The sequence below is a fragment of the Coregonus lavaretus genome, assembly GCF_964263955.1.
Source record: "Coregonus lavaretus genome assembly, chromosome: 2".
In the NCBI taxonomy this organism is placed as follows: Eukaryota; Metazoa; Chordata; class Actinopteri; order Salmoniformes; family Salmonidae; genus Coregonus; species Coregonus lavaretus.
The window spans coordinates 39,471,041-39,496,771 of NC_139989.1; the positions used below are offsets into that span (position 1 = coordinate 39,471,041).

The following is a 25,731-nucleotide window of genomic DNA, read 5'->3' on the forward strand; positions in this document are numbered from 1 at the left end:
CCATAAAAAATCTGACGTTTCCAGCTATAAAATAGCCATTTACAACATTAACAATGTCTACACTGTATTTCCGATCAATTTGATGTTATTTTAATGGACAAAAGCTTATTTCGAAAAGAATGACATTTCTAAGTGACCCCAAACTTTTGAACGGTAGTAAGTATATATATATATATATATATATATATATATATATATATATATATATATATATATATATATATATATATATATATATACATATACACACACACATACACACAGTGAGGGAAAAAAGTATTTGATCCCCTGCTGATTTTGTACGTTTGCCCACTGACAAAGACATGATCAGTCTATAATTTTAAATGGTAGGTTTATTTGAACAGTGAGAGACAGAATAACAACAAAAAAATCCAGAAAAACGCATGTCAAAAATGGTATAAATTGATTTGCATTTTAATGAGGGAAATAAGTATTTGACCCCTCTGCAAAACATGACTTAGTACTTGGTGGCAAAACCCTTGTTGGCAATCACAGAGGTCAGATGTTTCTTGTAGTTGACCACCAGGTTTGCACACCTCAGGAGGGATTTTGTCCCACTCCTCTTTGCAGATTTTCTCCAAGTCATTAAGGTTGAGGCTGACGTTTGGCAACTCGAAGCTTCAGCTCCCTCCACAGATTTTCTATGGGATTAAGGTCTGGACTGGCTAGGCCACTCCAGGACCATAATGTGCTTCTTCTTGAGCCACTCCTTTGTTGTCTTGGCTGTGTGTTTTGGGTCATTGTCATGCTGGAATACCCATCCACGACCCATTTTCAATGCCCTGGCTGAGGGAAGGAGGTTCTCACCCAAGATTTGACGGAACATGGTCCCGTCCATCGTCCCTTTGATGCGGTGAAGTTGTCCTGTCCCTTTAGCAGAAAAACACCCCCAAAGCATAATGTTTGTTTCCACCTCCATGTTTGACGGTGGGGATGGTGTTCTTGGGGTCATAGGCAGCATTCCTCCTCCTCCAAACACGGCGAGTTGAGTTGATGCCAAAGAGCTCGATTTTGGTCTCATCTGACCACAACACTTTCACCCAGATCTCCTCTGAATCATTCAGATTTTCATTGGCAAACTTCAGACGGCCCTGTATATGTGCTTTATTGAGCAGGGGGACCTTGTGGGCGCTGCAGGATTTCAGTCCTTCACGGCGTAGTGTGTTACCAATTGTTTTCTTGGTGACTATGATCCCAGCTGCCTTGAGATCATTGACAAGATCCTCCCGTGTAGTTCTGGGCTGATTCCTCACCGTTCTCATGATCATTGCAACTCCACGAGGTGAGATCTTGCATGGAGCCCCAGGCCAAGGGAGATTGACAGTTATTTTGTGTTTCTTCCATTTGCGAATAGTCGCACCAACTGTTGTCACCTTCTCACCAAGCTGCTTGGTGATGGTCTTGTAGCCCATTCCAGCCTTGTGTAGGTCTACAATCTTGTCCCTGACATCCTTGGAGAGGTCTTTGGTCTTGGCCATGGTGGAGAGTTTGGAATCTGATTGAATGATTGCTTCTGTGGACAGGTGTCTTTTATACAGGTAACAAGCTGAGATTAGGAGCACTCCCTTTAAGAGAGTGCTCCTAATCTCAGCTCGTTACCTGTATAAAAGACACCTGGGAGCCAGAAATCTTTCTGATTGAGAGGGGGGTCAAATACTTATTTCCCTCATTAAAATGCAAATCAATTTATAACATTTTTGACATGCGTTTTTCTGGATGTTTTTGTTGCTATTCTGTCTCTCACTGTTCAAATAAACCTACCATTAAAATTATAGACAATTTCTTTGTCAGTGGGCAAACGTACAAAATCAGCAGGGGATCAAATACTTTTTTCCCTCACTGTATATGTATATGTAAATACAGTGGGGAGAACAAGTATTTGATACACTGCCAATTTTGCAGGTTTTCCTACTTACAAAGCATGTAGAGGTCTGTAATTTTTTTGCATAGGTACACTTCAACTGTGAGAGACGGAATCTAAAACAAAAATCCAGAAAATCACATTGTATGATTTTTAAGTAATTAATTTGCATTGTATTGCATGACATAAGTATTTGATCACCTACCAACCAGTAAGAATTCCAGCTCTCACAGACCTGTTAGTTTTTCTTTAAGAAGCCCTCCTGTTCTCCACTCATTACCTGTATTAACTGCACCTGTTTGAACTCGTTACCTGTATAAAAGACACCTGTCCACACACTCAATCAAACAGAATCCAACCTCTCCACAATGGCCAAGACCAGAGAGCTGTGTAAGGACATCAGGGATAAAAGTGTAGACCTGCACAAGGCTGGGATGGGCTACAGGACAATAGGCAAGCAGCTTGGTGAGAAGGCAACAACTGTTGGCTCAATTATTAGAAAATGGAAGAAGTTCAAGATGACGGTCAATCACCCTCGGTCTGGGGCTCCATGCAAGATCTCACCTCGTGGGGCATGAATGATCATGAGGAAGGTGAGGGATCAGCCCAGAACTACACGGCAGGACCTGGTCAATGACCTGAAGAGCGCTGGGACCACAGTCTCAAAGAAAACCATTAGTAACACACTACGCCGTCATGGATTAAAATCCTGCAGCGCACGCAAGGTCCCCCTGCTCAAGCCAGCGCATGTCCAGGCCCGTCTGAAGTTTGCCAATGACCATCTGGATGATCCAGAGGAGGAATGGGAGAAGGTAATGTGGTCTGATGAGACAAAAATAGAGCTTTTTGGTCTAAACTCCACTCGCCGTGTTTGGAGGAAGAAGAAGGATGAGTACAACCCCAAGAACACCATCCCAACCGTGAAGCATGGAGGTGGAAACATCATTCTTTGGGGATGCTTTTCTGAAAAGGGGACAGGACGACTGCACCGTATTGAGGGGAGGATGGATGGGAACATGTATCACGAGATCTTGGCCAACAACCTCCTTCCCTCAGTAAGAGCATTGAAGATGGGTCGTGGCTGGGTCTTCCAGCATGACAACGACCCGAAACACACAGCCAGGGCAAGTAAGGAGTGGCTCCGTAAGAGGCATCTCAAGGTCCTGGAGTGGCCTAGCCAGTCTCCAGACCTGAACCCAATAGAACATCTTTGGAGGGAGCTGAAAGTCCGTATTGCCCAGCGACAGCCCCGAAACCTGAAGGATCTGGAGAAGGTCTGTATGGAGGAGTGGGCCAAAATCCCTGCTGCAGTGTATGCAAACCTGGTCAAGACCTACAGGAAACGTATTATCTCTGTAATTGCAAACAAAGGTTTCTGTATCAAATATTAAGTTCTGCTTTTCTGATGTATCAAATACTTATGTCATGCAATAAAATGCAAATTAATTACTTAAAAATCATACAATGTGATTTTCTGGATTTTTGTTTTAGATTCAGTCTCTCACAGTTGAAGTGTACCTATGATAAAAAATGTCAGACCTCTACATGCTTTGTAAGTAGGAAAACCTGCAAAATCGTCAGTGTATCAAATACTTGTTCTCCCCACTGTGTGTGTGTGTGTGTGTGTGTGTGTGTGTGTGTGTGTGTGTGTGTGTGTGTATATATATATATATATATATATATATATATATATACATACATACATACATACATACATACATACATACATACACACACACACAGTTGAAGTCGGAAGTTTACATACACTTAGGTTGGAGTCATTAAAACTTGTTTTTCAACCACTCCACAAATTTCTTGTTAACAAACTATAGTTTTGGCAAGTCAGTTAGGACATCTACTTTGTGCGTGACACAAGTACCTTTTCCAACAAATGTTTACAAACAGATTATTTCAATTGTAATTCACTGCATCACAATTACAGTGGGTCAGAAGTTTACATACTCAGTGCCTCTTTGCTTGACATCATGGAAAAATCAAAATAAATCAGCCAAGACCTCAGAAAATACATTATAGACCTCCACAAGTCTGGTTCATCCTTGGGAGCAATTTCCAAATGCTTGAAGGTACCACGTTCATCTGTACAAACAATAGTACACAAATATAAACACCATGGGACCACACAGCTGTCATAGCACTCAGGAAGGAGACGCGTTCTGTCTCCTAGAGATTAATGTACTTTGGTGCGAAAAGTGCAAATCAATCCCAGAACAACAGCATAGGACATTGTGAAGATGCATGAGGAAACAGGTACAAATGTATCTATATCCACAGTAAAACGAATCCTATATTGCAAGGAAGATGCCACTGCTCCAAAACCGTCATAAAAAAGCCAGACTACGGTTTGCAACTGCACATGGGGACAAAGATCATACTTTTTGGAGAAAAGTCCTCTGGTCTGATGAAATAAAAATAGAACTGTTTGGCCATAATGACCATCGTTATGTTTGGTAGAAAAAGGGGGCAGCTTGCAAGACGAAGAACACCATCCCAACCGTGACGCACGGGGGTGGCAACATCATGCTGTGGGGGTGCTTTGCTGCAGGAGGGACTGGTGCACTTCACAAAATAGATGGCATCATTAGGAAGGAAAATTATGTGGATATATTGAAGCAACATCTCAAGACATCAGTCAGGAAGTTAAAGCTTGGTCGCAAATGGGTCTTCCAAATGGACAATGACCCCAAGCATACTTCCAAAGTTGTGGCATAATGGCTTAAGGACAACAAAGTCAAGGTATTGGAGTGGCCATCACAAAGTCCTGACCTCAACCCTATAGAAAATTTGTGGGCAGAACTGAAAAAGCGTGTGCGAGCAAGGAGGCCTACAAACCTGACTCAGTTATACCAGCTCTGTCAGGAGGAAGGGGCCAAAATTCACCCAACTTATTGTGGGAAGCTTGTGGAAGGCTACCGGAATAGTTTGACCCAAGTTAAACAATTTAAAGGCAACGCTACCAAATACTAATTGAGTGTATGTAAACCTCTGACCCACTGGGTATGTGATGAAAGAAATAAAAGCTGAAATAAATCATTCTCTCTACTATTATTCTGACATTTCACATTCTTAAAATAAAGTGGTGATCCTAACTGACCTAAAACAGGACATTTTTACTAGGATTAAATGTCAGGAATTGTGAAAAACTGAGTTTAAATGTATTTGGCTAAGGTGTATGTAAACTTCCGACTTCAACTGTATGTATGTATGTGTATGTATATATATATATATATATATATATATATATATATATATATATATATATATATATATATATATATATATATATATATATATATATATATATATATATATATATATATACACACACACACACACAGCTCAAAAAAATAAAGGGAACACTTAAACAACACAATGCAACTCCAAGTCAATCACACTTCTGTGAAATCAAACTGTCCACTTAGGAAGCAACACTGATTGACAATACATTTCACATGCTGTTGTGCAAATGGAATAGACAACAGGTGGAAATTATAGGCAATTAGCAAGACACCCCCAATAAAGGACTGGTTTTGCAGGTGGTGACCACAGACCACTTCTCAGTTCCTATGCTTCCTGGCTGATGTTTTGGTCACTTTTGAATGCTGGCGGTGCTTTCACTCTAGTGGTAGCATGAGACGGAGTCTACAACCCACACAAGTGGCTCAGGTAGTGCAGCTCATCCAGGATGGCACATCAATGCGAGCTGTGGCAAGAACGTTTGCTGTGTCTGTCAGCGTAGTGTCCAGAGCATGGAGGCGCTACCAGGAGACAGGCCAGTACATCAGGAGACGTGGAGGAGGCCGTAGGAGGGCAACAACCCAGCAGCAGGACTGCTACCTCCGCCTTTGTGCAAGGAGGAGCAGGTGGAGCACTGCCAGAGCCCTGTAAAATGACCTCCAGCAGGCCACAAATGTGCATGTGTCTGCTCAAACGGTCAGAAACAGACTCCATGAGGGTGGTATGAGGGCCCGACGTCCACAGGTGGGGGTTGTGCTTACAGCCCAACACCGTGCAGGACGTTTGGCATTTGCCAGAGAACACCAAGATTGGCAAATTCGCCACTGGCGCCCTGTGCTCTTCACAGATGAAAGCAGGTTCACACTGAGCACGTGACAGAGTCTGGAGACGCCGTGGAGAACGTTCTGCTGCCTGCAACATCCTCCAGCATGACCGGTTTGGCAGTGGGTCAGTCATGGTGTGGGGTGGCATTTCTTTGGGGGGCCGCACAGCCCTCCATGTGCTCGCCAGAGGTAGCCTGACTGCCATTAGGTACAGAGATGAGATCCTCAGACCCCTCGTGAGACCATATGCTGGTGCGGTTGGCCCTGGGTTCCTCCTAATGCAAGACAATGCTAGACCTCATGTGGCTGGAGCGTGTCAGCAGTTCCTGCAAGAGGAAGGCATTGATGCTATGGACTGGCCCGCCCGTTCCCCAGACCTGAATCCAATTGAGCACATCTGGGACATCATGTCTCGCTCCATCCACCAACTCCACGTTGCACCACAGACTGTCCAGGAGTTGGCGGATGCTTTAGTCCAGGTCTGGGAGGAGATCCCTCAGGAGTCCATCCGCCACCTCATCAGGAGCATGCCCAGGCGTTGTAGGGAGGTCCATTGATAGTTTTTGTGTGATTTTGTTGTCAGCACATTCAACTATGTAAAGAAAAAAGGATTTAATAAGATTATTTCATTCATTCAGATCTAGGATGTGTTATTTTAGTGTTCCCTTTATTTTTTTGAGCAGTGTATGTACACACACACGTGTGTTTTTTTATCAAATAAGATCATTTTAAAATGACAAAATAGTAAATCATCCTAAATATCAACAAACTTAGTGAATACCATTTCTGTAAAATACAAGGGTTTCAGGCAGCATAAAATATCCATTATATATTATTTACACACTTATTTATTTTCCTATGTCAATATGTCTTTTTAGTAAATGTTTTGGGGCCAAACTGGTGGCATTTGTAGAAAAATACAATAGTTGCAGTATTAATTGAAAATAACACCTAGATCCTTTTTTCATGAATTAGGCTATTTTCTCTTGAACCATATGGTCCATCTACTAGAAACTCATTGACAATATGGACACAGATATAAAAAAAAAAAGAATACTATATTAATATTTTTTTCCCACATTAAAGTATAAATTACCAAAAATGACCAAAGATTCAGGTAACTTTTGAAAATTACCAGTAGGTTTTCAACCCTAAGTAAAAAGCATCTGCTTTTGCATAGGCCTACTAGGCTAAACCCCAACCCCCCATTCAGTTTGAGCATGGTGCTAGTGTGAGAGATAAGAGCCCCAGACAGGACCTTTCACATTGTGCTCCTCAGCTACAGAGATAAAGTGTCAGGGTGGGGTTAGTGGGTGTCTCCGCTGCCTGTGAGGAACATTTACATTACATTTTTTTACATTTTAGTCATTTAGCAGACGCTCTTATCCAGAGCGACTTACAGTTAGTGAGTGCATACATCATTTTTTATACTGGCCCCCCGTGGGAATCGAACCCACAACCCTGGCGTTGCAAAAGCCATGCTCTACCAACTGAGCTACGTCCCTGCCGCCCATTCCCTCCCCTACCCTGGACGACGCTGGGCCAATTGTGCGCCGCCACATGAGTCTCCCGGTCGCGGCCGGCTACGACAGAGCCTGGATTCGAACCAGGATCTCTAGTGGCACAGCTAGCACTGCGATGCAGTGCCTTAGACCACTGCGCCACACACACTTATTTATTAATGACTCAAACTTAATGAAATTATTTTTCATTTGTTTAGGCCTAAATTGTTGTGGTTTAACCAATAGGGGGGAACCTCAATAGGCATACATTGATCTTGTCAGTCTCAAACAGGTCTGGTAGCAAACTGACCACTGACCAGTAACCACTGAACATAGAACTCTCCAGCTTGGGTAATAGAAAAATTTAAACACCTACAGGATATCTTCACTTTTGCGGAGTCATCAGAATTACCTGTTGTGAATGGGCATGCTTCTCCTCCTACACACCCGATTCATTCATTCCTCCATCGACTCCATTGCATTACAACCTTTCTGACCACACTAACGCATACCAATTAGGCTAGGCCTACTTCGGATTGAACATTGAAAAGTGTTGGGTCTCACGCAGATGGATGTTATTTTACTGTGTGTCAAAATGTGTCACCACTCTCTATAAGGACAAGGTCCACACCATAACACGGCAGCAGCTTAGGCAAGTTATTAAAAATCCCTTCTCCGCTCCATTTCAAAAGGTCCAACTTCAGTCCTGTTATTGAGCCATAACACACCAACGAGTTTCCAATGAGGATTTACCCTGGTGTTTTACCAAAAAGACTCAAGCCCAGGCCACTTTTCAGCTTGCAAGAGCATACATCAAAGTGGCACTCCAGTTTCCTTTTCACCCCATTTAACAAATTATTTACATAACAAAAGGTACATCTCAATAGGTGGTCCAGGTAAGTCATGACATAACACGCTCTTCAAGCAAGTTTAGTTTTTTGCCCTAGCACTACACAGCTGATTCCAATAATTAAAGCTTGATGACGAGTTGGTTATTTGAATCAGCTGTATAGTGCTAGGGCAAAAACCAAAACGTGCACCCAGGGGGGGGGGGGTTGGGAAACTCTGCTCTAAGGTATGCAATGACTGACATGACAAGAGGGAAACGGATGATACACTACCCAATTTCGTAATTGCACCTTGTGCATTCTACCATTACAACTTTCAAGAGTAAGTTGAAAGCCGAACTGAGTTCCGGGGGAACAACTGCCATAGATGACCTGCAGTAAAGGTGAAGCAGTGAACAAGGGTACAGGACTGATGAGACACAGTAAGTTATGAGGGATACCACCATAGACCAGAGAAAAAGAGGCATGCATTCACATAAAAGTAACATGACACAGACTCACACGATGAGGGCTACATCAGACAACTGACCTACCTGTACCACCATTGACACACCAAGTACAGACCCAAACTGTAACTCAGCAATGATAACATTCAAAATGATGAGCCTAATTAGACACAGCCATGAACTTTGAACTCCAATTATGCAAAATGAAGAAATTACTATGTTTTGAGACCTAGCTAAGTAAACAATTAGAATCAGTGGCAAGATAACAATTAACGTAAAAGACCAGGTGACATGTGAGTTACTGCAAGATGGAATGTTTCGTGATCATTACCAGGCAGGAACCATTAAGTTAGTGGGTTTCAAACTTCCTCATACTATCGGTCATCATCACAGATACCAAGAGCCTGCTGACGCCAATGAGCTAAGATACTCGTTTGAAAGATAGAAATCAACATATGAAATGTTTATCAAATTGATTGGACCAAAAGGAAAATCTTCTAGCTATATAGTTAGTTAGCTGTCAGTTAAAGGCTAACTAGCTATGAAATACAATAACAAATCTAACACATGACATTACTGTAATTTAGCTAGCTAGCCCACTAAGTCACAGTAACTAGCTAGCTTTTTAAAGCTAGACAATTTTTTAACTGTTATATAATGCCACTAAAAGCTGAAGTTGAGTAGCTTGTTAGCTGAGTAGACAACGACAAAATGTCCACTGTAAATTAACGTTACTGCCAGTAAAAACAATACAGGACGATAGCCAAGTTAGCTAGCTAAGTTTATGATGACATCGCACAGAAAAGACGGGGTAAATCAAACATCTAAAGAGAAATAACTATTTGGTCAAATGATGAACAAAGCATTTTATTGTTTGCTAACTAGTTACCTCATTAGCTATCTGGACAAGTAATCAGTCCCATTTAACATATCAATCTGACAGTCGCTAGCGTATATCTGGCTATATAGGTAGCTAGCTAACGTTAGTTTACTGTCTGGTTGATTGAGCAAAATTTGACAGTGGAAATCTGAACCAAAATAATATAGTTTACAGCTTACCGTTAAAGGTCAAATATGCGTTCCCTTTTCTTCGTATACTCTCAATTTACACAATGACGACTTTTCTCTCTATCGCAGCTCACATCGACTGCTCAACACATAGGCCCGGCCTTCACTTCTGCTTAGTGCATTTTTTTCCGGGATCCTCCCACTTCCTGAAGGTGTGGCTTCCATCTGATTATCTATCTTTGGTAACCTGGGAACTGTAGTTTACTAAATTAATGAACACACATTTGGTCAGGGCTGATTATTTAGGAGTAGTCTCCTTAGACAGACTTGTTGCCTCCCACAATGTATTAATGCTACTGATTTTGCCTAGGATCGGGTTTAAGGGACTAATTTAGAAGTGGCAAGCAGTGGCAGTTGCCACTCACTCCCCAGCGCAAAATAAAAACCGAATCCGAGATTGATATACACTGCTCAAAAAAAATAAAGGGAACACTAAAATAACACATCCTAGATCTGAATGAATGAAATAATCTTATTAAATCCTTTTTTCTTTACATAGTTGAATGTGCTGACAACAAAATCACACAAATTATCAATGGAAATCAAATTTATCAACCCATGGAGGTCTGGATTTGGAGTCACCCTCAAAATTAAAGTGGAAAACCACACTACAGGCTGATCCAACTTTGATGTAATGTCCTTAAAACAAGTCAAAATGAGGCTCAGTAGTGTGTGTGGCCTCCATGTGCCTGTATGACATCCCTACAACGCCTGGGCATGCTCCTGATGAGGTGGCGGATGGTCTCCTGAGGGATCTCCTCCCAGACCTGGACTAAAGCATCCGCCAACTCCTGGACGTGGCGTTGGTGGATGGAGTGAGACATGATGTCCCAGATGTGCTCAATTGGATTCAGGTCTGGGGAACGGGCGGGCCAGTCCATAGCATCAATGCCTTCCTCTTGCAGGAACTGCTGACACACTCCAGCCACATGAGGTCTAGCATTGTCTTGCATTAGGAGGAACCCAGGGCCAACCGCACCAGCATATGGTCTCACAAGGGGTCTGAGGATCTCATCTCGGTACATAATGGCAGTCAGCCTACCTCTGGCGAGCACATGGAGGGCTGTGTGGTCCCCCAAAGAAATGCCAACCCACACCATGACTGACCCACCGCCAAACCGGTCATGCTGGAGGATGTTGCAGGCAGCAGAACGTTCTCCACGGCGTCTCCAGACTCTGTCACGTGCTCAGTGTGAACCAGCTTTCATCTGTGAAGAGCACAGGGCGCCAGTGGCGAATTTGCCAATCTTGGTGTTCTCTGGCAAATGCCAAACGTCCTGCACGGTGTTGGGCTGTAAGCACAACCCCCACCTGTGGACGTCGGGCCCTCATACCACCCTCATGGAGTCTGTTTCTGACCGTTTGAGCAGACACATGCACATTTGTGGCCTGCTGGAGGTCATTTTACAGGGCTCTGGCAGTGCTCCACCTGCTCCTCCTTGCACAAAGGCGGAGGTAGCAGTCCTGCTGCTGGGTTGTTGCCCTCCTACGGCCTCCTCCATGTCTCTTGATGTACTGGCCTGTCTCCTGGTAGCGCCTCCATGCTCTGGACACTACGCTGACAGACACAGCAAACCTTCTTGCCACAGCTCGCATTGATGTGCCATCCTGGATGAGCTGCACTACCTGAGCCACTTGTGTGGGTTGTAGACTCCGTCTCATGCTACCACTAGAGTGAAAGCACCGCCAGCATTCAAAAGTGACCAAAACATCAGCCAGGAAGCATAGGAACTGAGAAGTGGTCTGTGGTCACCACCTGCAAAACCAGTCCTTTATTGGGGGTGTCTTGCTAATTGCCTATAATTTCCACCTGTTGTCTATTCCATTTGCACAACAGCATGTGAAATGTATTGTCAATCAGTGTTGCTTCCTAAGTGGACAGTTTGATTTCACAGAAGTGTGATTGACTTGGAGTTGCATTGTGTTGTTTAAGTGTTCCCTTTATTTTTTTGAGCAGTGTATATATAAACAACCAACTAGCGTTTACACAGGCAGCCCAGTTCTGATATTTTTCCACTAATTAGTATTTTCACCAATCACATCAGATCTTTTAATGTAAGATATTTTTCAGAGCTGATCTTTTTGGTCAAAAGAAACACCCTTGGCACCAGATAGGCAATCAACAACTCAGATTCTGTCCCATAGTTTTTCAAATGTATTTAATAAAATATTTACAGAGGCTTGCTTTAAATGTATCACCATCTAGTGGCGCTAAAGACCATGATATTTGCCATCACCTGACATCAGTTCAGATCAAAATGTTGTTCATAAAAGTAAACTCACTGACCAAAACTTTTATGCTGTGGGCATCAAATGCAGAAGCCCCTGTATTTTAAGGTGGGTCTATCTAAAGGCATAGGTCTATCTAAAGAGATATTGTTGGATGTTGAGTGATTGACTAACATGATTTATGTAATTGTGTACAACTACTGTGACTGGCTCAGTTTAACCATTCATGTTATTACATTTTTCACTTAAGATGTAATTGTATTTCCCAGGGTCCCTGTTAAAAAAAGTAGAAACATCTGTATATATCTATTTAAGATGCACACATAATATATATATATATATATATATATATATATATATATATATATATATATATATATATATATATATATATACACATACATACAGTGGGGGGGAAAAGTATTTAGTCAGCCACCAATTGTGCAAGTTCTCCCACTTAATTTTCATCATAGGTACACGTCAACTATGACAGACAAAATGAGAAAAAAAAATCCAGAAAATCACATTGTAGGATTTTTAATGAATTTATTTGCAAATTATGGTGGAAAATAAGTATTTGGTCACCTACAAACAAGCAAGATTTCTGGCTCTCACAGACCTGTAACTTCTTCTTTAAGAGGCTCCTCTGTCCTCCACTCGTTACCTGTATTAATGGCACATGTTTGAACTTGTTATCAGTATAAAAGACACCTGTCCACAACCTCAAACAGTCACACTCCAAACTCCACTATGGCCAAGACCAAAGAGCTGTCAAAGGACACCAGAAACAAAATTGTAGACCTGCACCAGGCTGGGAAGACTGAATCTGCAATGAGCAAAAATCCCAGAACCACACGGGGGGACCTAGTGAATGACCTGCAGAGAGCTGGGACCAAAGTAACAAAGCCTACCATCAGTAACACACTACGCCGCCAGGGACTCAAATCCTGCAGTGCGAGACGTGTCCCCCTGCTTAAGCCAGTACATGTCCAGGCCCGTCTGAAGTTTGCTAGAGTGCATTTGGATGATCCAGAAGAGGATTGGGAGAATGTCATATGGTCAGATGAAACCAAAATAGAACTTTTTGGTAAAAACTCAACTCGTCGTGTTTGGAGGACAAAGAATGCTGAGTTGCATCCAAAGAACACCATACCTACTGTGAAGCATGGGGGTGGAAACATCATGCTTTGGGGCTGTTTTTCTGCAAAGGGACCAGGACGACTGATCCGTGTAAAGGAAAGAATGAATGGGGCCATGTATCGTGAGATTTTGAGTGAAAACCTCCTTCCATCAGCAAGGGCATTGAAGATGAAACGTAGATGGGTCTTTCAGCATGACAATGATCCCAAACACACTGCCCGGGCAACGAAGGAGTGGCTTCGTAAGAAGCATTTCAAGGTCTTGGAGTGGCCTAGCCAGTCTCCAGATCTCAACCCCATAGAAAATCTTTGGAGGGAGTTGAAAGTCCGTGTTGCCCAGCGACAGCCCCAAAACATCACTGCTCTAGAGGAGATCTGCATGGAGGAATGGGCCAAAATACCAGCAACAGTGTGTGAAAACCTTGTGAAGACTTACAGAAAACGTTTGACCTGTGTCATTGCCAACAAAGGGTATATAACAAAGTATTGAGAAACTTTTGTTATTGACCAAATACGTATTTTCCACCATAATTTGCAAATAAATTCATAAAAAATCCTACAATGTGATTTTTTTCTCATTTTGTCTGTCATAGTTGACGTGTACCTATGATGAAAATTACAGGCCTCTCTAATCTTTTTAAGTGGGAGAACTTGCACAATTGGTGGCTGACTAAATACTTTTTCCCCTCACTGTATGTCAATAGATGTATTGGAATGAGCACAAGGAGGTACATCTTGGTGAGAAACATGAATAAATACAACCCAATAAATACAGATCATTACATTATTTTTTATGGCCTGATAAACCTTCCGCTGATTTAGTGTTCTAGAGAACACAAAGGACACTGCAAGTCAGACCTCTTTACAAAACCACAAAACCATATCCTTGAGGGTTAAGGACACATCCCACTGAGGTTGACAATATTAATAAAGCCCTGTTTGCTGTAAGAAGCTAAACAAGCCCACGAATTCATCACCAACCCCCTGAAGCCACACTGAACCTCCACCGCCCACCCATCTGAGAGGCTGCCTGCCCACAGTCGAGAGGAAAATAATATATACACAGTTGAAGTCAGAAGTTTACATACACTTAGGTTGGAGTCATTAGTCCCCTGTAGCTCAGTTGGTAGAGCATGGCGCTTGCAACGCCAGGGTTATGGATTCGTTTCCCACGGGGGCCAGTATGAAAATTTATGCACTCACTAACTGTAAGTCGCTCTGGATAAGAGCGTCTGCTAAATGACTAAAATGTTAAATGTAATTAAAACTCGTTTTTCAACCACTCCACAAATGTATTGTTAACAAACTATAGTTTTGGCAAGTCTGTTAGGACATCTACTTTGTGCATGACACAAGTCCTTTTTCCAACAATTGTTTAGACAGATTATTTCACTTATAATTCACTATCACAATTCCAGTGGGTCAGAAGTTTACATACACTAAGTTGACTGTGCATTTAAACAGCTTGGAAAATTCCACAAAATGATGTCATGGCTTTAGAAGCTTCTGATAGGCTAATTGACGTCAATTTAGTAAATTGGAGGTGTACATGTGGATGTATTTTCAAATGTCAGAATAATAGAGAATTATTTATTTCAGCTTTTATTTATTTAATCACATTCCCAGTGGGTCAGAAGTTTACATACACTCAATTAGTATTTGGTAGCATTGCCTTTAAATTGTTTAACTTGGGTCAAACGTTTCGGGTAGCCTTCCACAAGCTTCCCACAATAAGTTGGGTGAATTTTGGCCCATTTCTCCTGACAGAGCTGGTGTAACAGAGTCAGGTTTGTAGGCCTCCTTGCTCACACACACTTTTTCAGTTCTGCCCACACATTTTCTATAGGATTGAGGTCAGGGCTTTGTGATGGCCACTCCAAATACCTTGACTTTGGTGTCCTTAAGCCATTATGCCACAACTTTGGAAGTATGCTTGGGGTCATTGTCCATTTGGAAGACCCATTTGCGACCAAGCTTTAACTTCCTGACTGATGTCTTGAGATGTTGCTTCAATATATCCACATAATTTTCCTTCCTAATGATGCCATCTATTTTGTGAAGTGCACCAGTCCCTCCTGCAGCAAAGCACCCCCACAGCATGATGCTGCCACCCCCGTGCGTCACGGTTGGGATGGTGTTCTTCGTCTTGCAAGCGGCCCTCTTTTTCTTCCAAACATAACGATGGACATTATGGCCAAACAGTTCTATTTTTATTTCATCAGACCAGAGGACATTTCTCCAAAAAGTATTATCTTTGTCCCCATGTGCAGTTGCAAACCGTAGTCTGGCTTTTTTATGGCGGTTTTGGAGCAGTGGCTTTTATTTTTTTATTTTTTTATTTCACCTTTATTTAACCAGGTAAGCCACTGTTCTCATTTACAAGTTCTCATTTACAACTGCGACCTGGCCAAGATAAAGCAAAGCAGTGCGATAAAAACAACAACACAGAGTTACATATGGGGTAAAACAAAACATAATGTCAAAAATACAACAGAAAATATATATACAGTGTGTGCAAATGTAGCAAGTTATGGAGGTAAGGCAATAAATAGGCTATAGTGCAAAATAATTACAATTAGTATTAACACTGGAATGATAGATGTGCAAGAGATGATGTGCAAATAGAGATACTGTGGTGCAAATGAGCAAAATAAATAACAATATGGGGATGAGGTAGTTGGGTGGGCTAATTACAGATGGGCTGTGTACAGGTGCAGTGATCGGTAAGGTGCTCTGACAACTGATGCTTAAAGTTAGTGAGGGAAATTAGTGTCTCCAGCTTCAGAGATTTTTGCAATTCGTTCCAGTCATTGGCAGCAGAGAACTGGAAGGAATGGCGGCCAAAGGAGGTGTTGGCTTTGGGGATGACCAGTGAAATATACCTGCTGGAGCGCATACTACGGGTGGGTGTTGCTATGGTGACCAATGAGCTAAGATAAGGCAGGGATTTGCCTAGCAGTGATTTATAGATGGCCTGGAGCCAGTGGGTTTGGCGACGAATATGTAGTGAGGACCAGCCAACAAGAGCATACAGGTCACAGTGGTGGGTAGTATATGGGGCTTTGGTGACAAAACGGATGGCACTGTGATAGACTACATCCAATTTGCTGAGTAGAGTGTTGGAGGCTATTTTGTAAATGACATTGCTGAAGTCAAGGATAGTCAGTTTTACGAGGGCATGTTTGGCAGCATGAGTGAAGGAGGCTTTGTTGCGAAATAGGAAGCCGATTCTAGATTTAACTTTGGATTTGGATTGGAGATTCTTAATGTGAGTCTGGAAGGAGAGTTTACAGTCTAACCAGACACCTAGGTATTTGTAGTTGTCCACATACTCTAGGTCAGAACCGTCGAGAGTAGTGATTCTAGTCGGGTGGGCGGGTGCCAGCAGCGTTCGATTGAAGAGCATGCATTTAGTTTTACTAGTGTTTAAGAGCAGTTGGAGGCTACTGAAGGAGTGTTGTATGGCATTGAAGCTCGTTTGGAGGTTTGTTAACACAGTGTCCAATGAAGCGCCAGATGTATACAAAATGGTTCATTTTCTATTTTTTATTTTATTTTGTGAGTTGATTTCACCAAAATATTGTATTGTTCAGCATTTCGTGTAGTTTACAGATATTGGGAGAGTTAGTTGTGTAAGTGCGCCCTCTAGAGTGTTGGTTTGGTTATATGCGGAGTTGTCTCATGCTTTTCTCAGTCTGCATTCTACTCGACTGAGAGAGGTATGTGTTCACTTCGGCGTGATATAAACTTGATATACCTGTTAAAACTAAAACGTTTCAGTGCACATAGTAACTTGTATGTATATTATATGATGAGTGTACATACATTTAATCAAGCTGTGTCGTGAATTTAGCTATTTTTGAGAGTTTGAGAAATTGCTAACTTAGCTAACCTCGTGTTTTGTTTAGCTGTAAGTTAGCAATCGTCATTCTATCCTCTTGTGTTGAAGCCCACGTTTCAGTTTTTTTTTTTATGTTAGGCGGATTCTGGTCGAGGGTAGAGTTTTGAACATTTTCTCTCCTTGATGTTGAACAGATTGAGAGAGTTGTACACAATAAAGTGCCTTCAAGTACGCCAGTGTATTGTCTTCAGTGCACCGGAACACAACGCAGTAGTCGGCAACGAGCAGACCGCGCCGGCTACATTGGTGCCGTGACCCGGATATCTTCGCTTCAGATCATCGCCAGGGTGATCGCCGGTGGTTGCTGTGACGAGTAGGAACCTCTTCGGAACGTTGACAAGTATAAGGGCAAACATTAATGTGTAAATTGTAGCTCTTAATTGCTTACCTCAGCTACTTCTATCATAAAAAAAAAAAAATAATCATATTCACATGTTCTGGTGATTCACATATCATTAACATAGTCTATTACAACTTTCTATTTTTTTTTTTTTTATGACTGATGGTAAGGATGCGCAGACACCATTTAGTGTTGGAGATGCTGCAGGGGTAAGCCTGGGGAGGGGCAGGTTTATGAGTAGGGTGGAGAGCACGCCGGTTAGGGGTGCTGGTATACTAGGCAGACCTGTACTCTCGTCCACACGCTTACGCACTGATGAATATTCCCCCGCACCACACATGCGTAGCTTAAGAGATGCTCCAGACATTGCAAGCAGCGTTAGTTCAGTGGGCCGTCCTGCATTTTCATACACTCACACCCAAACAGATGAACATTCTCCACGTCAGCCAGTGTCTAGTTCACATGTGAGTTCTGCAGACCTAGGGAGTCTCATCACACAGTTAGCTCATGAAATAGGAGAGAACATTGCTAGCCAATTACAGAGATCTGTTGGTAGTGCAGATAACCAAACCACTCCTACGCCTAGCCTGAACTTAGGATATGGACAGTCTGATTTGAACATGACAGGAGTAAAGTTAGTCATGAAGACAGATGTCAAAGAGCCGCCGTACTTCAGGGGTGATGGAACAGACAAACACACAGTGCATGAGTGGGAAGAGATTATGAGCGTTTACCTGAATAAGAGGGGTGTACACCCGCAAGAGCACTCCCAGGAGATAATGTCAAGACTAATGGGAAAGGCTAGAGACATTGTTAAAGTTACCCTGCGCAGTATGCCATCGCTGCAGCCAGCTGAGAACTCCAAGCTCGTCTTTGATATTCTGAAACAACATTTCAGTGAGTTAACCTACTCCTCTATGCCTTTAGCAGATTTCTATAACACACTTCCTCTGGCCGGAGAAAGTCCCATGGACTATTGGATACGCTTGAACAAGGCTGTGGATGTCGCAGATGAGTGTCGGAGAAGGCAGGGGCGAAACATTGAGGACCCCTCTCACGAAGTCACAATGATGCTGGTGAAACACTGTCCCGACCCCGCTCTTGCAAGTGTCCTAAAGTGCAAAACAGCTGAAAAGTGGACAGCAAATGAGATTCAGGAACACCTCGTTGAACATCAGAGAGAGGCTAGAACAATGTGTCAAGCCAAATCTTATCGGCCAAAGAACATTGGTGCACATGCTCAGGCATTAACCACAGAGACAGTCGCTGCTGAAATACCAACAGACCTTACTGGTTACCCAAAGGCAATGGGGCTTCCATCCTCTCCTCAGACAGAGAGCCTCTGCATGCAGTCTCTCATTGGCTTGCTGAACCGTGTGCTAGAGCAGACGGCACAGACAACAGCAGTCGTGCCACCAAGCAGGGGGCCAGTAGCCATTGTTCAGAGTAGATGTAAAGTCTGTCAGTCTGCCGAACACTCAACTACTGCACACTGTAGACAGGCGAACCTCTGTATGGGCTGTTACAAGCCCGGCCACTGGAAGAGAGAATGCCAACAGCGCCGGCCAAGAATTAACGCTCAGCCACAGTTAGCGCACACACCACCTAACTCTGAGCAAGGTGGAGCCAGTTTAAACTAGATAGCTCACATACGGAAAGGGGATGTGTGAGCGTTGAAGATTCAACCCTTGAAGAAAGTGAAGAATTGAATGAGATGTATGTCAATGTCTGTAAAGCAATGTCTGATAATTGCACGGTAATTGTTCAGAATATTCACAGAGTTGAGACGTTCAGTGAGTTATTTCACGCACCGGTGACAGTTAATGGCTGTGCTCAGTTGCAAGGGCTCCTCGATACAGGCTCAATGGCCTGCACGATAAGTGAAGAGGCAGAGCAGAGACTACTATCGGATAGCGTCTTGACCCCACATCAAGAACTCTCACAGCATATCATCCTTGTTGGCTGTGGAGGAGTACAAGTGCGCCCCAAGTGCATGTATGACATGGAACTAAGTCTGTATGGGGTAAAGTGCATGGTCCCAGTTCTGGTGATCACTGGTCAGAAAGACGACATAATAGTAGTCACCAACATGTTGAAACGTGTACTGCATCAGCTGAAAAACGAAAACAGTTATTGGACACTTATCTCGAGCAACACAAAAGGGCCTCCAGATGGCGAACAGTTTCTAGAAATTATGACCAGTCTCACAAGATAGAGGGGTGAAGATGTCCCAGGAAAAGTAGGGACAGTGAAGCTAACTCAGGTGGTGACTCTCCTTCCCAAACAAGAGTACCTGCTGTGGGGAAGACTGCCAAGTAATATGCCCAAGTCACCTGGGAGTACAGTTATGGTGGAGCCTACAACCTCCAGGTGTGTGCCTCGGGGCATTATGGTGGGGAGAGTGGTAACACCGCTATGGGGAGATGGCTGGACTCCCATGAAAATCACTAATATCTGAGACAAACCACTCACACTGAAAAGGAACAGCAAGCTTGCGGATGTCTCTACTTGTGTTGCAGCTGAAGATCTCACACTGTTCCAGGGTTCCTGTCAGAGTGATGCTGGCTCTGTTAGAGTGACTCATGTGAAACAGGACGACAACGGTGACCTGAAAGACAGACTGCAGAAGTCTGGTCTAGGAAATGTCGACATTGATCATTGTGAAGCGAGCCCCTCCACCAAGCTCCAACTTGTGACATTGCTGGAGAAATATCAGGATATATTTTCAAAGCATCATCTTGACTGTGGAGAAGCCAAGGGCTTTGCCCATAGGATCCGCCTCACTGACGACCGTGCCTTCCGTCTTCCATATCGCAGAGTGCCGCCAGCCCACTATCAAAAGCTGCGCCAAGTTCTCACCGAGATGGAGGAACAGGAAATCATACGGAAATCAATGAGTGAATATGCTTCTCCACTCGTGATGGTTTGGAAGAAAAATGGCGACCTCCGGATATGCACAGACTTTCGATGGCTGAATGCAAGAACTATCAAGGATGCTCATCCTTTGCCCCATCAATCGGACTGCTTGGCTGCCCTTGGCGGTAATGCTGTCTTCAGCACCATGGACCTCACGTCTGGATTTTATAACTTGCCCATGCATGAGGAGGACAAAAAGTATACCGCCTTCACAACACCATTAGGCCTGCACGAGTATAACAGAATGCCACAGGGGCTTTGCAACAGTCCAGCGTCCTTCATGAGGATGATGCTGAGTATCTTTGGCGATCTTAACTTCAGCAGTCTCTTGTGCTACCTAGATGATCTCTTGATATTTGCCCCCAATGAACAGCAGGCCCTCAGCAGATTAGAGGTTGTTTTCCAGAGGCTACGGGAGCACAATCTAAAGTTGAGTCCAAAAAAATGCCATCTGTTGCGGAGATCTGTGAAGTTTCTCGGACACATCGTTGACAGTGACGGTGTTGCTGTTGACCCAGAGAAGGTCGAGGTCATCACCAAAATGTCAAAGAGGGACTTGATGGAAGATGATGGCTGCACTCCTTCAGTTCACAGAGTGAAGTCGTTCCTGGGGATGGTATTTTTATTACCAACACTACATACCAAATTGCTCCTCCATCGCAAAACCCCTGTTTGCTCTCACAGCTGGCCAGAAACGGAGAGGAAAGGCCGGGAAGTACAGTCAGAATGCGGGAGTCTACAGAAAGCTCAAACCTGCGGATTGGACCCTTGACTGCGATTCCGCTTTCGCCGGCCTTAAGGGGAAGCTACTGAATTGTGTGGTCCTTAGCCATCCAGACTTTTCTAAGCCCTTGGTTCTGTCCATTGATGCGTCTCTTGATGGCCTTGGGGCAGTTCTGTCCCAGATACCAGAAGGAGAAACGAAGGCACGCCCAATCGCCTTTGCCAGCAAGACCCTCACTGGCTCACAAAAGAGGTATCCTGCTCATCGACTGGAGTTCTTGGCGCTCAAATGGAGTGTTTGTGAAAAATTCAGCCACTGGTTGAAAGGCCACACTTTTACAGTGTGGACCGACAATAATCCTTTGACCTATATAATGACCAAACCAAAACTTGACGCTTGCGAACAGAGGTGGGTGGCAAAGCTTTCCCCATACACCTTCAGTATCAAACACATTCCTGGGGTAAAGAACATTGTGGCAGATGCCCTGAGTAGAGATCCGTTTGCTAAATCAGTGAGCCAAAGGTTGATCAGTGAACCCTATGAAAGTCTTTTGGCCGAGGCGGAGGGAACCAAAGAGGAGAAAGTCCAAGATCTCTTCCGGAGTAAGACCCAGTGTCTCCAGGCACATGATGCAGGGTGCTGTGTAACTATGGACCCCACTCAAGACAGGCTGGCCGGCAGTCAAGAACCCTCTCATGTGAAATCTGCTTGTGAAGCTCATGTAGAGTGGGAAAGGGGAGCAGAGATAAGAGCAACACAGTTTCTCAATGTTCTTCCCCAGGCGGTGCCCTCAGAACAAGACACACTTCCAGCCCTCTTCATCGGCGAGCTGAGGCACAGCCAGGAAATAGATCCAGTTATCAGGGAAGTCCTGCCACTCATTCAGAGGGGTGAGCCACCACCTAGGCGAGGGAGGAGGAGGTTAGCTCTTACGACCCAGACACTGTGCAAGCAGTGGCATCATCTAAAAGTCCAGGACGGAGTCCTATATAGGGTAACCAAAGACCCATTAAGCAGAGAGAAGAGGTATCAGTTTGTGCTGCCTGCTAGCTTGAAGGCCAAAGCTCTCGCTGGTGTGCATGATTTCGCTGGGCATCAAGGGCAGGCTAGAACAGCACACCTCGCCCGACAGCGTTTCTTCTGGCCGCAAATGGGAAGAGACATCAAGGAATATGTGAAATGCTGCCAACGCTGTATCCTTGCAAAGACCCCTGAACCAGCTGCCCGAGCTCCCTTGGAGAGCATTCGCACTTCGGCACCCATGGAGCTGGTGTGCATTGATTTTTGGAGTGCTGAGGACTGTAAGCAAAGATCTGTCGATGTGTTAGTCATAACAGACCACTTTACAAAATTGGCTCATGCCTTTCCCTGCATAAACCAAACTGCAAAGCAAATAGCAAAGAAGTTATGGGATAACGTATTCTGCATCTACGGTTTCCCAGAGCGAATACATTCTGATCAAGGGGCCAATTTTGAAAGCAAACTCATAGCTGAACTCCTCAGCCTCACAGGGATTATGAAAACACACACAACAGCATACCACCCCTTGGGAAATGGGCAAACCGAAAGGTTCAATAGGACACTTGGCAGTATGTTGCGTGCCCTACCCCTGACAGCTAAGCAACACTGGGTCCAACAGATACAGACTTTGACTTTTGCGTATAATGCCACCACTCATGAAACAACTGGATATCCTCCATTCTATTTGATGTATGGTCGAGTCCCCAGACTCCCAGTAGACATGGTCTTCAAACAAGTCTTGAGGGATCCAGTCGTGGTGAATTATAAGACCTATGCAGAGAAACTGATGGCGAACCTCCATGTGGCTGCCGACATAGCTCAGCAGCATGCGAGGAAAGGACAGCAACATCAAGCTGATGGCTACAACAAGAGAGTTCGTGGAACCCACTTGAACGTTGGCGACCGAGTTTTGTTAGCTAATAAAGCAGAGAGAGGGAAGAGGAAGTTAGCGGATAAGTGGGAAGCCACTATGTATACCATCATAGATCGGAACCCTCAGACTCACGTTTACAAAGTCAGAGACGAAAGTGGGAAAACAAAAGTTGTTCATCGGAATTTGATGTTGGACGTGAGCTTCTTGCCCATGCCAGAACTAAGCGATGAAGAGACGAATGGGGCTGCCTCGGATGTGGCTAGTGAGTTTCAGCCTTCTTCTGTTGATGCTTTGAGTGGCCTAGCAGTAGATGCTTCTGAGGACCGTACATGTTCGTGGTTAAACGCATCCTCTGACTCTGAGTCTATTGGAGAAGCTGATGAGTCTGAGATGGAGAATGAGATGCCCCACTCTCTGTCCAGGAAGTCTGTTCAACTGACACCCACGAGAGCCCAGTCTAAAGAGGTCAGAGGCCAAGGGGAAAATGAATACTCACCTGTGAGAGACTTGTCGGATTCCAGTGACCTCCCTGATTTGCACATGACTGACACTGACTCTGTTGCCCAATTGATGTTCCTGACTTAGATGAGACAGGGTCTTCGGACGTCAATTCACCTGTTACACTGACTGATAGTCAGATACCCTCCCAAGTACAAGGGTTTGAAAGTCAGGTTGTCAGAACACGTACTGGCAGGGTTGTTAAGGCAGTCGATCGCTTGATAGAGAACATGGTGCAAAAACCACTCACCAAGGGTTTTGTTACAGGAGTCAGAAGGTCACTGTCTTTCCGTTCTTTATTTTAGATACATTTTTGAGATTAAGATATTTTTCTTTATTACCAGTAGTATGACCTGGGTCATGAGATGTTCATATTGGAGGGAAAGTGTTCCAAGATCTCATATGGTGTATAAGGCATCATATTCACTAGAAGGGGCAGTAGCCTGATCAACTGCTGTTTTCTTTTAACTTACTTTGTAAGTAGCTTTATGCGCTGTATATGGGAAATGGAGTCCCAGGGCTATCTTGGACCAAGTGGACAAGAGTTTTATTCTATATGTTTTTGGTTATTTTCCACCCTCGACGTGCGAAGGATTTTGGTGAAATTAAAGAGGGGTGAATGTAACAGGTCAAAGAATTACAGATTTTTGCAACCGTTCATTTTCTATTTTTTATTTTATTTTGTGAGTTGATTTCACCAAAATATTGTATTGTTCAGCATTTCGTGTAGTTTACAGATATTGGGAGAGTTAGTTGTGTAAGTGCGCCCTCTAGAGTGTTGGTTTGGTTATATGCGGAGTTGTCTCATGCTTTTCTCAGTCTGCATTCTACTCGACTGAGAGAGGTATGTGTTCACTTCGGCGTGATATAAACTTGATATACCTGTTAAAACTAAAACATTTCAGTGCACATAGTAACTTGTATATATATTATATGATGAGTGTACATACATTTAATCAAGCTGTGTCGTGAATTTAGCTATTTTTGAGAGTTTGAGAAATTGCTAACTTAGCTAACCTCGTGTTTTGTTTAGCTGTAAGTTAGCAATCGTCATTCTATCCTCTTGTGTTGAAGCCCACGTTTCAGTTTTTTTTTAAATGTTAGACAGATTCTGGTCGAGGGTAGAGTTTTGAACATTTTCTCTCCTTGATGTTGAACAGGTATGTATTCCCTATATCAGGTTAAAAATATGTGTTCATTTAAAATGTTTTCATGTATTGATTAGTGTTTAATGGCACTGAAAAGCTCAAATGTGAAGGATTACATGTTGCTTCGTGCATATTACTGTATGCATTACCTATTTGAAAGATGGTTTATGTCATGTTGCACAGTATTAATGTAAAGGCTAAAAGCTCAGAGTTTTTGGCAGAGATAACATGCAATATACATACAAAAGATATACACCAGATGCGATGTTTATTTTCCAATAATGTTGTATTTTATTCCTTGGATTTTTGAATGTGATTATACTCAGTCTGCATTCTACTCGACTGAGAGAGGCGGATTCTGGTCGAGGGTAGGGTTTTGAACATTTTCTCTCCTTGATGTTGAACAGATTGAGAGAGTTGTACACAATAAAGTGCCTTCAAGTACGCCAGTGTATTGTCTTCAGTGCACCGGAACACAACGCAGTAGTCGGCAACGAGCAGACCGCGCCGGCTACACTTGCTGGTAGGTAGTGCAGGCCACGGACAATGGAGAAAAGCCGCTAATGGTGGCTAATAGCAAGTAGCTAGTTAGCTGGTTACCTGCCTACTCCCGTCCGGTAGACAGAGAGATAGATAGCCAGGGATAGCTCAAGGCTCAAGGCTAACTGGTGCTACGGGGGCAGTGGTGATTAGCCTACAGCAACATCCATTCGACATCCATTCGGTTGCGGCTAGCTAGATCCGGTGTTAAGGTCCAGTGATTCAGTTATTCCGGCAGAAAATCCAATGTTCTGGGTGAAAACCGCTAATGGTGGCTAATAGCAAGTAGCTAGTTAGCTAGTTAGCTGGCTGGCTAGTTTCAACTGGAGATTCTAGATAAAGGTGAGTAAATAATAGAATCTGTTCCACATTGAGTGAGGCGGGTTGCAGGAAAGTATATTTAGTAGAAAAGTGTGATAGGGAAATATATACGTAAAATACATTTAAAAAAACACCAAAAAAAACAGGCTATTTACATGGACACACAAGAGAACCCGACCGCACTGCTACGCTTCTTCCTTGCTGAGCGGCCTTTCAGGTTATATCGATATAGGACTCGTTTTACTGTGGATATGGA

At 43.5% G+C, this 25,731-nt stretch overlaps 1 protein-coding gene across 1 annotated transcript in view; it reads right to left on the bottom strand.

Moving 5' to 3' along the window:
* The window catches only part of LOC311105106 (ras-related protein Rab-5C-like), a 33,283-nt gene extending 23,326 nt beyond the window's left edge, over positions 1 to 9,957 (bottom strand). The window contains exon 1 of the mRNA XM_084147127.1: positions 9,817 to 9,957. The gene's annotated coding sequence lies outside the window, so the exon portion shown is untranslated. The remainder of the gene's footprint in view (positions 1 to 9,816) is intronic.
* Between the last annotated feature and the right edge of the window lie 15,774 nt (positions 9,958 to 25,731).